Source organism: Petromyzon marinus, unplaced genomic scaffold (assembly GCF_048934315.1).
Source record: "Petromyzon marinus isolate PM22_M1 ecotype Great Lakes invasive population unplaced genomic scaffold, UKy_Petmar_22M1.pri1.0 PM_G_Scaffold_15, whole genome shotgun sequence".
Lineage (NCBI taxonomy): Eukaryota > Metazoa > Chordata > Hyperoartia > Petromyzontiformes > Petromyzontidae > Petromyzon > Petromyzon marinus.
In genome coordinates, this window is record NW_027422706.1 from 515,183 (window position 1) to 532,554 (window position 17,372).

Here is a 17,372-nt window from a genome sequence, read left to right on the forward strand (position 1 = left end):
GCACCGTCCATCCGCGGTGCATCGCGGGTCAGGCCGTTAATCCGCGGTGCATCATGGGTAGGGCCATTATTCCGCGGTGCATCATGGGTAGGGCCGTTAATCCGCGGTGCATCATGGGTAGAGACGCTAGCCCGCGGTGCACCATGGGTAGAGACGCTTAACCCACGCTGCCCCGCTCCCCACCTGTCTGCTGGTCCGTGTGTGTCTTGGGCATCTCCTCACTGCAGTTCTCAGTGGGTTCGCCGTGGTCATTTAATTCTAAGTTAAGCCACGGCGCCAAGTGCCATTTGGCCTGGGGGGGGGGGGTGCCTGCCAATTCCCTGACCCTGAGAAACCGTGGAGCACCCCCACGAGGGGGCCTCTCGGGTAAAAACTCAGGGCAGGTGCCCCCCTCCCCTCCCCATGAGGCCCTACTTGAGTGTGTGTGTGTTTAGGTGGGGGGGGGGGGAGGGTGGCAGGGGAAGTGCTGTGATGGGAGCCGGGTGGCTTCTCGTCGCAGCAGCACAGCGACGGGCCCGGTTTCGACGGAGCGGCTTCGCTGTTGTGGCACCACATAGCCCCCCGAGGTGCCAGTCCCCGTCCCGGGTTGACTGGAGCACCTCGCCTGGGTTGCTCCCACGAGGTAGCGCCGCGGGGTCCGCGGGACTCGTCCAGTCCTCGTGGCCGGCCTCGGGGGTGGTGGCTCCGTCTCCCGGAGTTCGGGCGGCGGTCTCCTCCTCCGCTCCAGCGGTTTTCCTTGGTCCTTGGCACCTGCGGGCTGGGAGACAAACTCGGGGGCGGTAGGGTTTAGGGGCCGTCGTCCCCGTCCTCCCTGGCCCGGGTCAGGACCCCCCGGGGCCCGGGGCTCCGTGGGGCCCATATACCGTGCGAGGCCCCCGGGTATGGGGGGTGTGGGGACCCAGGGGTTTCGGGGTACTCGAGCGGCGGGGTTCTCCTTCGCTGGGGACGCCCTCCATGGTTTTAGTTGCCGGACGTTGACCACCATCTCCCGGCCTCTCTCCCCCCCCTGAATCAGTACCGTCCAGGGGGAGATCTGTCGTCCCACGGTCCAGGGTCCCCGCCAGTAGGTGGTTAGCTTCCCCGCCTGCCCGGCCCCGACGCGAGGGGTGTGCAGCCATACCTTAGAGCCCGCCGAGTAGAAAGGGGGCTCCATTCGGGGTCGGGTCCCCTGCTCCTGCCTCTGGTGTGCGGCCTCGCCTTGCGGGTAGGCCCGGCCCCTCGCTCCTCGTAGGGTCTCCATCAGATGCTCCACGGGGCGGCTCCCTTCCTCCCATTGCGGTGGAGGGACACCGAACAGCAGATCTGTGGGTAGGCGAGACTGACGACCAAACATCATTAGGAACGGGGTCTGTCCCGTAGATGTGTGTACCGTGGTGGTGTAGGCGAACAGAGCATAGGGGAGGTGTTCGTCCCAGTCCCGTTGATTCGCGGCCGCCATGCGTTTAAGCTTCCTGGCTAGAGTCTGGTTCATCCTCTCTACCATCACATTTGCATGGGGGTGGTACGCCGTAGTTCGGTCCTTCTGGATCCCGAACTCCCGGCACAGCGCCTGGAATAGCTCTGCCTCGAACTCACTACCCTGGTCGGTAATGACTCGTTCGGGGATCCCGTGCTTCAGTACGCAGTGTTCCACGAACGCTCGGGCCACTACGAGGTCTGTCTCATCGGGGATGGCCACCGCTATGGGATAGCGTGTGAAGTACTCCACCGCTACGAGAATATATCGGTTGCCCCGGTGGGATCGCGGGAATGGCCCTTGCAGGTCAATCCCAACCAGTTGATTCGTTCGACTGATGCGGAACGATCTCAGGGGTACCTGGTATCGCGCTGGTTTCGGCCCGCATTGCTGGCACGCGCGGCAGCCCTGTACCCAGGCGGCCACGTCTTGTGCTAACTTGGGCCAGAGATACTGGCGACGCAGGGTTTCACGAGTGCGCCGTTCCCCGTCATGGCCCCCGAGCGGGTGGTCGTGCACCAGTCTTAGCAGCTGGGGTCGCACCTGGGCGGAAACACAGTTGCACCCCGGCTGGCCGGCCTCGGTTAACTCCCGTACCACCCCGTTCTGCACACACAACCGGGCATACAAACCGCTCCAGGGCCCTGGTAGGGTGCTCTTCTCCTCCCGCAGGGCCGCTTCCACCGCCGCCAGATCCGGATCCGGCTGCTGGGTCTGCCTCAGCTGCTCGTCGTTCAGGCTCGGGAAGGCGCAGCCGACGTCCTCCTGGATCCGTCCGATCGGGGCGGATAGGTCCGCTGGGTCCTGAGTCGTGGGCCCTGCGCTTGCCGGGCGGTCGACTGGGTCCGCGCCTCCACCTGTGGGGGTCTGTGGCGCATACCGCACTCTCTCTCGCCGGGGGGGGGTTAGGCTCAGCGGGTTCCCGGGGGTCCGTTGCCTGTCGGCAACGTCCCCCCGTGAAGCACGGGCAGGCCTCCTCCGCCCTCGTCTCGGCACACACCGCGGGTCGCCGTGATAAGGCGTCCGCGTTTGCATGCGTCCGTCCCGCCCGGTACTCGATTTGCAGGTTGTACTCCTGCAGCTGCGCCAGCCATCGGGCCATCTGCCCCCGCGGTTCCTTGAAGGTGAGGAGGAACTGCAGAGCATAATGGTCCGTGTGCACCCGACATTTCCTGCCGTACAAATACGGCCGAAACTGTTTACACGCGAAGATCACAGCGTACAATTCCTGACGGGTCACACAGTAGTTCAGCTCGGCCCCGCTCAGGGTCTGGCTGGCGTACGCAATAACCCATTCCATCCCTTCGTGCACCTGCGACAACACCGCACCCAGCCCGCTGCTGCAGGTGTCAGTGTCCAAAATAAAGTCGGTGGTAAAATCGGGGAAAGCCAGGGTGGGGGTGTGGGTGAGGTGGTCTTTGAGGGTGGTGAAGGCCGTCTGGCAGGCCTCCGTCCACTGATAGGGGTTCTTAGGGGAAGTGAGTTGGGTGAGGGGGCGTGCAATCTCGCTGAATCCCTTTACAAATCGACGATAATAGGTGGCGAGCCCCAAAAATGATCTTATCTCTGTCAGGTTCCTTGGCTGTGGCCAATCCACTACGGCGCGTACCTTGTCCGGATCGGTGCGCACCCCTGCCTCGCTGACGCGATGTCCGAGGTACCCCACCTCGTGCTGTGCGATGTAGCACTTACGGGGCTTGAGCTTGAGATGAGCCGCTCGCAGTCGCTGGAACACCTCCCGTAACCTGGACCAGTGCTCAGACAGAGATCTACTGAAAACGATCACATCATCCAGGTAAATCAGGCATTGTTCCCACTGCAAGCCCCGCATCACCAACTCCATCAGCTACTGGAACATCGCGGGCGCGTTGGTGAGCCCGAACAGGAGTACTCGAAACTCGAATAGTCCCATCGGGGTGGTGAATGCGGTTTTCGGCCGATCCTCCTCCGTCATCTCCACCTGCCAGTACCCGGACGCGAGATCGAGGGTGGAAAAATACCGCGCTCCGGCGAGGCTGTCAAAGGTGTCGTCGATGCGCGGTATGGGAAAGGCGTCGCCGAGGGTGACTGCGTTTAATTTGCGGTAATCGACGCAAAACCGGGTTGACCCGTCCTTTTTCATTACTAGTACCACCGGGGCAGACCAGGGGCTCGCCGAGGGCTGAATTATGTTATCGCGGAGCATGTCCCCGACCGCCTCTTTGATCTGGGTGCGTTCGGGTGCGCCCACGCGGTACGCGGGGAGTTTTATGGGTCGGGCGGCACCGGTGTCGATTTGGTGCTTAACGAGATCTGTGCGACCCACGTCCGAATCGTGTTCGCTGAACACGTCGGCGTACTCCCGCAGTAACCCGCGTAGCTGATCGGCCTCTCCCTTAGGTAAATCTGCCCAAGGTACGTGTAACGCGTCAAGCAGGGGAACGACCTCGGCGTGGGGAGTCGGGCCGACTCGCCAGGCCAGGTCCTGGTGGTCTTCGGGGCGACCGGGGTCCTCCGCCCAGAGTGCGAATACCGAGTCGCTGGAGTGGCGCGCGTGTAGGGGGTGCACGGTGGCTACTGTGGTGCGCCATCGCAGTATTGCCGGGGTGCCGTGGGGGTTAAACACACGCAATCGGCCCCCATCGGCGTTTACCAACGTGGCTGATCCCACAACCCCATATCGTTTTGCCAACTCCGGGTGAGGAGTTAGCATTACCTCCCCCGATGGTCGGTGCGCGGGGTCGGTGGAGGGTGTCGCCACAGGCACCAGCATCTCGGCGAGCGGCCCGATGGTGACGGCCGTCGTCAGGGTAGCGGCCACGGGTGTGAAGCGGGGGCGATTCAGCTCCCGTCCCAGGCATGGAATCTGTTCCCTGCTGCCTTCCATGGTGGCGCATCGCTGGCGGGGCTGCACGTTGAGCCCCAGCTTTTCCAGGAGGTCGGTACCTGCGATACACTTGTGCCACAGCACACTCGAGACGTAGAACTCCTGGGTGCACACCTGGTGGCCTATGCGGACCTCCAGGGTGGCCCTCCCCAGGAGCCCCATTCCGGCTCCGCTCGCCGTGTGCAGTGTGCGGTCCGGGGCCTGCAGGTGGCTCACGTCGACCCCGATCGCGCTGCAGTGTGCCGCGCTCACAAGCGAGGCCACCACCCCCGTGTCCAGCAGGATCCGGGTACACATTCCGTTGACCTGCCCTTCCACCAGCGACGTGGCCCCCGTGATTCCTGCCACCAGCTCCCGTAGCCAGTCGCCAGGAGTCACCGCGTCCACGGGCGTTGTCGCTGGAACCTGTGTGAAGATCACTCGCTCGCCATTATTCCCATTGTCGTCGATATGTGTTGGGACCGCGTCGATTGCACCCCTAGGTGGTCCATTCTCTAGGGGGGCGTTGGCGTTTAACCCTTCGGCATATCTAGCGCGGGCGATCTGAGGGCAGTCTCTCACGAGATGCCCCTGACGGCCGCACATATAACATGCCCGGGGGGGGGGGGGGGGGGGTGGTGGCTCCGTAGTGGGCACCCTGCCCGCTCCCTCTACCCCCAGTGCGCCGCTGCCCAGACTCTGCTTCTAGTCGGGATACCCTCCCAGCTAGCCCCCCCACCGTGGAGCGCAGCTCCCCCATCTCGAACTGGATGGTCTCGACGGAGGCCTGCAGCTTGGTCTCAACGGAGGACTGCAGCTTGGTCATATCTCGGCCCATTTTGTGCTCCATCCCCCCGATGCTGGCCTGTATATCCCATCCGGGTACTGTCTCCCGGGGTCTCGGGGGCTCCCTTGCCCATCCCCTTGTCGCGATGGCGAGCTCCTCCTCCTCCTCGTCGGAGAGTAAGCTCGCCACGGCGCACTCCCGTCCCCGCCCTCGGGGCTGCGTGCGCTCACCGGAGAGCTTCTCACATTTACGCGCGCGCTCGACAAGGGTGTCGAAGGGGAGGTGCGCCCCGTCTACATTTGGTTTCCACCACGGGGTACGCACCAAATATCGCTGTACCTTCCCGGCGGCGAGGTCATCAATTATTTTCGCCTCATACTCCGGGTGCGCGATCTGGGTTAGCGCGCGCACGTCCTCGGCATAATCTCGCAAATCCTCACCGGGTTGGCGGCGGCGCGCCTCTAAGGCCGCCTGCGCCTCCTCCTCATCATACGTGCCGAAGCGTAGTTCAAGCCGGCGCATTAATTCCCCCCACTGGGTTTGTGCGCTTGCAGGCAAAGCCTCTACAAAGTCGGCTGCCCGCCCATCCAAGTGCATCTCCAGCTGCTGCAACGCCTCCGCGTCCGTCCAGCCATTAAAATTCTTTGCACCTCTGATGCTGCGGGCAAACGATTTCCATGACGGAATCCCCTTGCCCGTGAACGTGCATTTTATCTTAGCCTGGGGTGGGGCGCCTCTCTCCCTTGGAGGTGCGGGGGATCGTACCACCTCTGACACCATTATGTGGGGGTCGTCGGCCCCCGGGATCTCCCCTGCCTGCGACCCTGCCCGCGAAGTACCGACGCCCCCAGACTCTCCACTAGTGTGGGAGCTGCCGCCGCTGCGCTCCTCACAGGGCGGGGAAGGATCGCCGCACTCCTGTTCCCCTTCCTGGGCTGTCCCCCCCCCGAGTCCGGGTTTCCTGCCGGTGAGGCATCACCCTCGACCGCCCTGAGACCTGCTAGCGCTTCGCCGGCACTCGAACGCGACGCTCCCCACCCGCGCAGTCCCACGCACCAATCACACGCGGGTAACAGGGGGTTAGAGGTCGGAGGGCAAGCGACGCCACTCGTACCCACGCCGCCGATTGGGGGGATTGGATTAAATGGATTTAAAGGGGCTAAGCGATGGGCACGCGTGCGGGATGGGTATCCGCTCGCAACGTGGGAGTCCGCAGCCGAGGGTTTTTAGCGCACACACCCCACGCGGCGCCGCTCCACACACGCGGCGACCACCGCTAACAGCAAGCGCACCCACCCTTCCACTCTCTTTCCACACACTCACGAGACCCACACTAGGCTGATATTCACTCGCGGGCCCCAACCATACGCGACACTGCAAGCAGACACACCCTCCCACGCTCTTCCCACACATCCGCAAAAACCACACCAGTCCGTTATTGGATCGCCGACGATTTATTCCACCGGGTCAGCGAGCCCTTATTTAACTGAGTCAGTCGGGATTAGCGGGGCAGGAACAATCTATCTCTCGATAGTCGGCACTATACTCTACATATCCTTCTCCACTTAACCCTCTCAGGCTTTTTAAGCTAAGACCCAACTCCCTCTTTCTCTCTCACTCTTACTCACGGTTCGTCGTTACTGTCGGCTGGTCCTCGCGGCACGTCGACACGTCTCACGGACGTTCGAGTGGCTGGACTGGGGAGTTGACGGGCCGGGAGTTGACTCGAGCAGCAAGAGAGCTCTTGCCCTCGCCCTGACCCGCTTTATTCTTTCTACATCAAAGGGGCTACCTAGTGCCGACTCGCTGGCCAATCAGCTCGCTGGGATCCCTCGCCAATTGGTACGCCCACCTGTATTCCAGCATCCCCGGGCCGCTGCTTTCAGCGACGTCCGCATCTAAATTTACCTGCTCAGCGGCCATCCAACCAGAGGGCGACCCTACTTTCCCGCCGCTCGAGGCTCCGCCCTCCCCCTACCTGCCCTGCCGACCCGTGTGCGTGAGGTGCGTACTAACCGCGGTGGCGGGGCAGCCCCGCCATGAACATGTCATTTCCACTCAAGTCACGGCGCCACGGTGTGTGTTAGCGTCGGAGGAGACCGTCTAATTCCCTGGCCGCAGGAAACCGTGAAAATTATCCCTTTACGAGGGCTTCTGGGTGAAAACCTGTCAGCCAGGGTGTCTCCCCATGCGCTCTAATTGTGGGGGGAATGCGTACGTGTGTGTTTCGGTGGGGGGGTGGTGAGGTGGAAGCAGCGTCGGCCTCGCTGCTCGGGGGCGGCGAGATCGCAGGTGGGCCACCCGCCGATCGGCTCCGTGGCGGCGGCATCACATTAGTACCACCACTAGTACTACCACTACTACCACTACTACTACTCACACCACCACTACCACCACCACCACTACTCATCACAAGACTCTTCATTCTACTCATCATTCCCTCACCACCTCCTTCATTCGCTCCTCCTCCTTCCCTCGCCACTGCTGCGAGCGAAGGAACGAACGGAAGCAACAACAACAACAACGCAGCCACCACCACCACCACTCTGGCCCCTGACGTTCTCTCCATTTCATTCCTTCCCTCGTTCCTCCTTGTTTCCTTCCCCCTCCCTCCTTCCTTCCCCTTCCGTCCTTCGTTCCCTCGTTCCCTCCTTCCCTCGTTCCTTCTTTCGTTCCCTCCCTCCTTCCCCCTCCGTTCCCTCGTTCCTCCTTCTTTCGTTCCCTCCCTCCCTCCTTCCCCTGTCCCTCCTTCCCTCCTGTTTTCGTTCCCCCGTTGACTCGCTAAGAATGAAAGATAAATTATCCAGGCGGAGCGAGGCGGCCGCTGTCAAAGAACAAACCGCGGAAGTCGACTCCAGGTGGGGCGGGGCTGTCGATGTTCATTGTATGACGTCATTAACACTCGAGCGGGGCGGGGGTGTCGACAGTAATTGTATGACGTCATTAATCCGCGCTCGGAAGGGTTGGTGTCAATGTTTATTTACGGGGCGTCGTGACGTCATCTTTAGTAGAGGAGTTGTCAATGTTTATTGGCAGGCGTCATGACGTCATCTTCACTAGAGGAAGTCTGAATGTTTATTGACAGGGGTCATGACGTCATGTTTAGTAGGGGAGGTGTCATTGCTCGGAGTGTCGTGACGTCATTAAGCCCGACTCAATGTGTGGACGGCCGTGACGTAATTCTAGGTAATAGGGGAGGTGCCGCTGCTGGCTGTATGACGTCACGAAGCCATCTTGGTAAGGAGTGAGTCCCAGTGTTAATTACCTTGCAGAGGCCATCCTGGTGAATCACAATGTGAATAAGCTTGGAGAGGTGAGTCCCAATGTTATTTACCTTGCAGAGGCCATCCTGGTGAATCACAATGTGAATTAGCTTGGAGAGGCCATCTTGGTAAGGGGTGAGTCCCAATGTTAATGAGTTTGTAGAGGCCATCTTGGTAAGTGGTGAATCCCAATGTTAATTACGTTGCAGAGGCCATCCTGGTGAATCACAATGTTAATTAGTTTGGAGAGGCCATCTTAGTAAGGGGTGAGTCCCAATGTTAATGAGTTTGTAGAGGCCATCTTGGTAAGTGGTGAGTCCCAATGTTAATTACCTTGCAGAGACCATCCTGGTGAATCACAATGTTAATTAGCTTGGAGAGGCCATCTTAGTAAGGGGTGAGTCCCAATGTTAATTAGCTTGTAGAGGCCATCTTGGTATTTGAGTGAGTCCCAATGTTAATTAGCTTGGAGAGGACATCTTAGTAAGGGGTGAGTCCCAATGTTAATGAGTTTGTAGAGGCTATCTTGGTAAGTGGTGAGTCCCAATGTTAATTAGCTTGGAGAGGCCATCTTGGTAAGGGGTGAGTGCCAATGTTAATTAGCTTGGAGAGGCCATATTGGTAAGGGGTGAGTCCCAATGTTAATTAGCTTGAGAGGCCATAGATTCATCACACAAAGATCCATAGAATAATCACACAGAGACCCATAGAATCGTCACACGAAGACCCATAGACTCATCACACAGAGACCCATAGACTCATCACACAGAGACCCATAGACTCATCACACAGAGACCCATAGACTCATCACACAGAGACCCATAAACCCAGCACACACCACACACTCACCACACACAGCACACACACCACTCACTCACCACACACTCACCACCCTCACCCCACACTCACCACACTCACCACCATCACTCACCTCCCTCACCCTCCGTGCCAGGGTCTGGTAGTTGCCAGGTCCATCTCTCAGTCCGTAGACTATCACCGCAGGCCGCCTCACACCACTACTCACACTACTATTACCACTACTACCACTAGTACCACTACTATTACTAGTACTACTACCACTACTACTACCACCACTACTACCACCACCACTACCACCACCACTACTACCACTAGTACCACCACTACTATCACCACTACTACTACCACTAGTACCACCACTACTACCACCACTACTACTACTCACACCACTACTACTCCCACTACTCACACTACCACCACTACTCACACTATCACCACTACTAATCACACCACCACCACTACTACTAATCACACCACCACCACTACTACTTACACTACCACCACTACTACTAATCACACCACCACTACTCACACTATCACTACTACTAATCACACCACCACTACTACTAATCACACTACCACTACTACTCACACCACCACCACTAATCACACCACCACCACTACTACTAATCACACTACCACTACTACTCACACCACCACCACTACTACTAATCACACCACCACCACTACTACTAATCACACCACCACTACTCACACTACCACTACTACTAATCACACCACCACTACTCACACTACCACTACTACTAATCACACCACCACTACTACTAATCACACCACCACCACTACTACTAATCACACCACCACCACTACTACTAATCACACCACCACTACTCACACTACCACTACTACTAATCACACCACCACTACTCACACTACCACTACTACTACTCGCACCACCACTGCTACTCACACCACCACCACCACTACTAATACCACTACTACTACTCACACTACTACTACTCACACTACCACCACTACTACTACTCACACTACCACCACCACTACTCATCACAAGACTCTTCATTCTACTCATCATTCCCTCACCACCTCCTTCATTCGCTCCTTTATTTCCAACTGTAATTGGTCTTTATTTGGAACACATGAAAAGAAAAAGCGGGAGACAATATATGCACATTTGGAAGTATAATTGTATAAATGAGAAGTTGCCACATCAGGGAAGAGAGAAAGAGTCAGTTGGCTGGGCTGGTAAAGGAGGGAGGACAAAAAAATACCCCAACAAAATATTAATCCATTACGCAAGCGTGTTGTTAACAAGACAAATACATCGATTAAAGATTTGCACCATCTTACAGGTACGTATTCCAATATTTGTGCTTTAGACAACAAATATGTACCAATGCATTCAACTCGGCCGCACAGCAAGAAGCAGACCGCGCTATTTCTTGGCGCGCTGCCTCTGTACCTAGCCTGGCACAGCAGTCAACCCATGGCACTTTGTGGGTCTGTCCCGTGACCTGTACCTAGCCTGGCACAGAAGTCAACCCATGGCACCTGCTGGGTCTGTCCCGTGACCTGTACCTTGCCTGGCACAGCAGTCAACCCATGGCACCTGCTGGGTCTGTCCCGTGACCTGTACCTAGCCTGGCACAGCAGTCAACCCATGGCACCTGCTGGGTCTGTCCCGTGACCTGTACCTAGCCTGGCACAGCAGTCAACCCATGGCACCTACTGGGTCTGTCCCGTGACCTGTACCTAGCCTGGCACAGCAGTCAACCCATGGCACCTGCTGGGTCTATCCCGTGACCTGTACCTAGCCTGGCACAGCAGTCAACCCATGGCACTAGCTGGGTCTGTCCCGTGACCTGTACCTAGCCTGGCACAGCAGTCAACCCATGGCACTTGCTGGGTCTGTCCCGTGACCTGTACGTAGCCTGGCACAGCAGTCAACCCATGGCACCTGCTGGGTCTGTTGTTGGAATTGAATCGATTCAAAGGCAATGTGCCGAGTGGGTGTTGGAATCGTATCGATTCAGAGGCAACGTGTCGGCGGGTGGATGTTTGAATCGAATCGATTCAGAGGCAATGTACAGGAGGGTGAATGTTGGAATCGAATCGATTCAGAGGCAATGTGCAGGCGGGGTGGGTGTTGGAATCGAAAAACGTTTATTCGTGACTACGAATCGAATCGTCCATGAACGTTTCAATAAAACGCGGGAACACGAACTGCCCCGAGACCCAATCAGCGGCGAGTTTTGTGTCGCTTAGATGCAGCCAATCAGAGATAAGAATACTCCCCTCCCTCTTCGGCCCACAGCCAATCAGATGCGAGCATCACCCCTCCCCCTGACCACCCCTCTCGGCCCACAACCAATCAAAGGCGAGCATTACCCCCTTCCCCTCACTCCCCCTCCCTCCTCGGCCCACAGCCAATCAAAGGCGAGCATCATCACCCCTCCCCTCACCTCCCTTGGGCCTACAGCCAATCAGAGGCGAGCATCACCCCTCCCGCAGCCATCGGAGGCGAGTTCAGGGGGCAAGGGTCGCGAAATTTCAGAATTTGTCGATGGCCGCCTCGAAGGCCTCCACTTAGGCTGCGACTTTAACCATTTAACTTTACGACTTTAAACATTAAAGTACAAATAAACAACGACTATACAACAGCTATACAGCGACGACTAAACAACAGCACAACAACGACTATACAACAGCACAACAACGACTATACAACAGCTATACAACGACGACTAAACAGCACAACAACGACTATACAACAGCTATACAACAACGACTATACTACAGCTATACAACAACGACTATACAACAGCTATACAACGACGACTAAACAACAGCACAACAACGACTATACAACAGCTATACAACGACGACTATACAACAGCACAACAACGACTATACAACAGCTATACAACGACGACTAAACAACAGCACAACAACTTCTCCGGCGATGTCTACGATGGACAAAGAGAACTCGCGCGCCTCAGCTGCCCAAGGTTTGAGTGCTTTTGAGGGCGAATTTTTTTAAAATTTGTTTTAATTTATTTAAGTCGAAAAATGTTTTAAGTTTTTAATTTAATTTAGTCGAAATTTTTTTTAATTTAAAGTCGAACATTTTTTATTTAAAGTTTTCGTGACTGCAGCCGCCCACACCTCCTGCACCACCACCACCCCAGCCGCCCACACCTCCTGCACCACCACCACCCCAGCCGCCCACACCTCCTGCACCACCACCACCCCAGCCGCCCACATCTCCTGCACCACCACCCCAGCCGCCCACACCTGCACCACCACCACCACCACCCCAGCCGCCCACATCTCCTGCACCACCACCCCAGCCGCCCACACCTGCACCACCACCACCACCACCCCAGCTGCCCACACCTCCTGCACCACCACCACCCCAGCTGCCCACACCTCCTGCACCACCACCCCAGCCGCCCACACCTCCTGCACCACCACCACCCCAGCCGCCCACATCTCCTGCACCACCACCCCAGCCGCCCACACCTGCACCACCACCACCCCAGCCGCCCACATCTCCTGCACCACCACCCCAGCTGCCCACACCTGCACCACCACCACCCCAGCTGCCCACACCTCCTGCACCACCACCACCCCAGCCGCCCACACCTCCTGCACCACCACCCCAGCCGCCCACATCTCCTGCACCACCACCACCCCAGCCGCCCACACCTCCTGCACCACCACCACCACCCCAGCCGCCCACACCTGCACCACCACCACCCCAGTCGCCCACACCTCCTGCACCACCACCACCACCCCAGCCGCCCACACCTGCACCACCACCACCCCAGTCGCCCACATCTCCTGCACCACCACCACCACCCCAGCCGCCCACATCTCCTGCACCACCACCACCACCCTGGCTGCCCCCCCTAACATCACGGCCCCCCCTTCCACCGCAGCGCCGGCGGCCCCCCCCTTGCGGCCGCGGTTCGTGACGCCGGTGCGCCGCTCGGCGCGGATCCACGCGGCGGGGGGGGCGGTGGGGGGGGGGGGCGACCCCCCCGGGGAGGGCCCTGAGGGACGGCGACACGGTGGGAGGCATTGCGGAGCTGCTGCTGGCAGCGGCCTACGCGGAGGAGGAGGAGGCGGACGAGGTGGTGGTGCAGGAGGGCGCTGCTGGCAGGGGAGGGGGGGGGGAGAGGCGGCGTCACCGCACGAGGTTCCTGCTGAGGGCCAACGCGGCGCTGGGGGACAACGCCCCCCAGCAGCAGCAGCAGCTCGGGCTACTGGGGGGCTGGGCGGTGAGCGGAGTGAGATGAGTGGTGGGGTGAGCGGAGGGGAGAGTGGAGGGGTGAGCGGAGGGGTGAGCGGAGGGGTGAGTGAGATGAGTGGAGGGGTGAGCGGAGGGGTGAGCGGAGGGGTGAGTGGGTGAGTGAGATGAGTGGAGGGGTGAGTGGGGTGAGTGGAGGGGTGAGTGGGGTGAGTGGAGGGGTGAGTGGGTGACTGGGTGAGTGAGATGAATGGAGGGGTGAGTGGGGTGAGTGGAGGGGTGAGTGAGTGAGATGAGTGGAGGGGTGAGTGGTGGGGTGAGTGGAGGGGTGAGTGGGTGAGTGAGATGAGTGGAGGGGTGAGTGGGGTGAGTGGAGGGGTGAGTGGGATAAGTGGAGGGGTGAGTGGGTGACTGGGTGAGTGAGATGAGTGGAGGGGTGAGTGGGGTGAGTGGAGGGGTGAGTGAGATGAGCGGAGGGGTGAGTGGGTGAGTGGAGGGGTGAGTGAGATGAGTGGAGGGGTGAGCGGAGGGGTGAGCGGAGGGGTGAGTGGAGGGGTGAGTGAGATGAGTGGAGGGGTGAGTGGAGGGGTGAGTGAGATGAGTGGAGGGGTGAGCGGAGGGGTGAGCGGAGGGGTGAGTGGACGGGTGAGTGAGATGAGTGGAGGGGTGAGTGGGGTGAGTGGAGGGGTGAGCGGAGTGGTGAGTGGAGGGGTGAGTGAGATGAGTGGAGGGGTGAGCGGAGGGGTGAGCGGAGGGGTGAGTGGAGGGGTGAGTGGGTAACTGGATGAGTGAGATGAGTGGAGGGGTGAGCGGAGGGGTGAGTGGAGGGGTGAGTGGAGGGGTGAGTGGATGGGTGAGTGAGATGAGTGGAGGAGTGAGTGGAGGGGTGAGCGGAGGGGTGAGTGAGATGAGTGGAGGGGTGAGTGGAGGGGTGAGTGAGATGAGTGGAGGGGTGAGTGGGGTGAGTGGAGGGGTGAGTGGGGGGGGTGAATGGGGTGACTGGGTGAGTGAGATGAATGGAGGGGTGAGTGAGATGAGTGGTGGGGTGAGTGGAGGGGTGAGTGGAGGGGTGAGTGGGTGACTGGGTGAGTGAGATGAATGGAGGGGTGAGTGGGGTGAGTGGAGGGGTGAGTGAGTGAGATGAGTGGAGGGGTGAGTGGTGGGGTGAGTGGAGGGGTGAGTGGGTGAGTGAGATGAGTGGAGGGGTGAGTGGGGTGAGTGGAGGGGTGAGTGGGATAAGTGGAGGGGTGAGTGGGTGACTGGGTGAGTGAGGTGAGTGGAGGGGTGAGTGGGGTGAGTGGAGGGGTGAGTGAGATGAGCGGAGGGGTGAGTGGGTGAGTGGAGGGGTGAGTGAGATGAGTGGAGGGGTGAGCGGAGGGGTGAGCGGAGGGGTGAGTGGAGGGGTGAGTGGAGGGGTGAGTGAGATGAGTGGAGGGGTGAGTGGAGGGGTGAGTGAGATGAGTGGAGGGGTGAGCGGAGGGGTGAGTGGACGGGTGAGTGAGATGAGTGGAGGGGTGAGTGGGGTGAGTGGAGGGGTGAGCGGAGGGGTGAGCAGAGTGGTGAGTGGAGGGGTGAGTGAGATGAGTGGAGGGGTGAGCGGAGGGGTGAGCGGAGGGGTGAGTGGAGGGGTGAGTGGGTAACTGGATGAGTGAGATGAGTGGAGGGGTGAGCGGAGGGGTGAGTGGAGGGGTGAGTGGAGGGGTGAGTGGATGGGTGAGTGAGATGAGTGGAGGAGTGAGTGGAGGGGTGAGCGGAGGGGTGAGTGAGATGAGTGGAGGGGTGAGTGAGATGAGTGGAGGGGTGAGTGGGGTGAGTGGAGGGGTGAGTGGGGGGGTGAATGGGGTGACTGGGTGAGTGAGATGAATGGAGGGGTGAGTGAGATGAGTGGTGGGGTGAGTGGAGGGGTGAGTGGAGGGGTGACTGGGTGAGTGGGGTGAGTGGAGGAGGGGAATGTTTCTGCAGCTGGCTGATGGCCTGTGGTGCTGTCCACCCCCCTATCTCCCCACCCCGGAGTGCCCTACAGTGCTGCCCTTAATTGCTACTCCCAACAGAACTTGCCACAAAAGTGTGCTGAGGCTACTGGGGGTGCCTTTGTCTTTGTATAGGCTGCCTGTCCTCCTCGCATCGCGTGTCACCAAATAAATCAGAGGCCACGTGGTTTGCTGTGCGTTTCAAGCTTCATTATCCAGCCACTCCGAGCGTAGCTGCCGTCACTACACACGCCACGTGATGGGGGCACGGCCACGCCCACTGGTGGGGCACGGCCACGCCCACTGGTGGGGCACGGCCACGCCCACTGGTGGGGCACGGCCACGCCCACTGGTGGGGCCCCTCGGCGCGAGGGTTTCCCGACGTTCAATTGCTGACCAGGATCGGAGGTCAGAATGAAACTGATGTTTATTTCTGCATTCACAAACGATGAGGATCATCAACCTCGTCAACCTCGTCATCCTCCCCTAGGAGGGAGCTCGAGAGCGATGGGTGACAGGGTGAGCTCGGAGCGACCCCACAAACTTTCACCGCTTTTGCTCGACTCACCATTACCGCCACCACATGGACAAACCCCGCACGCACGCAACAATATTTACACGCCGCAAGACAAAGGTCTACCACCACCACCCCCCCCCTCTCTATCTCGCTCCCCCTACCCCATAGCTTGGAACAGACTGGCGAGCGACGTTTAGCGGCGTAGGTGGGCAGGGGGGCGCCCAGCAATCATCGCCAGCACCCGCAGCCACCTTAATCTCCCCTGTGGCGATGTTTACGATACGCACGGCGTGAAAGAAGTTCGACACGCACCACACGGCCGCCACCACTACCGCCACCGCGTGTCACTGTAGACACACATACACATAGACACAGACACACACACACAGACACATAGACACACGCAGACACATAGACACAGAGACACATAGGCACACGCAGAGACAGACACACACAGAGACACAGACACATAGACAAACACACAAAGACAGACACGCAGAGATACATAGACACAGACACACAAGACACATAGACACACGCAGAGACACAGACACACACAGAGACACAGGCACACGCAGAGACACATAGACACACACGCAGAGACACATAGACACACACAGACACACACATAGAAATACACAAACAGACACACACAGACATACTCACAGACACAGTCACACACACAGAGACACAGACACACACACAGACAGAGGCGTGTGTGTGTGTCTGCCAGGATGAGTAAAAAAAAGGTGTCGTCTGTCGACTTGGAAATAATCCCACGGGAACGCTGTCTCGAGTAAAAGATGACCGATAAAAGTGTTTTGAAGTTATATCCGTTGACTTGTGAACCGAATAAATCCCGTGTTCTTCACACACTGAGTCTCGTCATCGTTTTTTCTTTTCTTACCTATAAAAGGCATTTTTTTCTGTGTGTCCGTCTGTCTCTGTGTGGACGCACACTTGCTCGCGAATCGTGGAGTTTACTTTTAAAAAAAGTAGCCGGGTACCACGCCGTAAGCCCCGTGGTGAGCCAGCACCATTCCGTTTTCCCATCCGTAAACTTTAAAAGTTGTTAAATTAACAATTTAGTGCTATTTCGCATTATTTAAGTATTTCCTTGCTCCGCTAAAGCTGCCCGGGGGTTGCCCCTAGCAACGCTCGCGCGTCATCGGTGGAGGGTGGGGGGGGATTTCTCATTCGCGTTCAAAATGTTTTTACTTAACTTGATTCCTCTGTTTGTCGTGGTCAAATGTTGTGATAAAAATTTCGTCCACTTCCCGTCATCCAATCAATTCCACATTTTGCACACGGTACTCAGATCCGGTGAAAATGCATGCCTATATCAAAATCGGCATCAATTAATTGGCTCCCTTAAAACTATTAACATTTTGTATGGACGCCTTATTATTCATATATATTTGTGTGTAGGTCAAAAACGCCGCGGTCCCTAAACTGTGGAATCGCCTCGCCTGCTCCGTGTG

The 17,372-nt window shown here is 58.3% G+C and overlaps 1 long non-coding RNA gene across 1 annotated transcript; it reads left to right on the forward strand.

Moving 5' to 3' along the window:
- The first annotated feature begins 11,598 nt into the window (after positions 1-11,598).
- On the forward strand, positions 11,599-16,764 carry LOC142910657 (uncharacterized). Its single transcript, XR_012933056.1, has 3 exons — positions 11,599-12,160; positions 13,094-13,435; positions 16,060-16,764. It is a non-coding gene; the product is annotated as an uncharacterized LOC142910657 (long non-coding RNA).
- Positions 16,765-17,372: the final 608 nt, after the last annotated feature.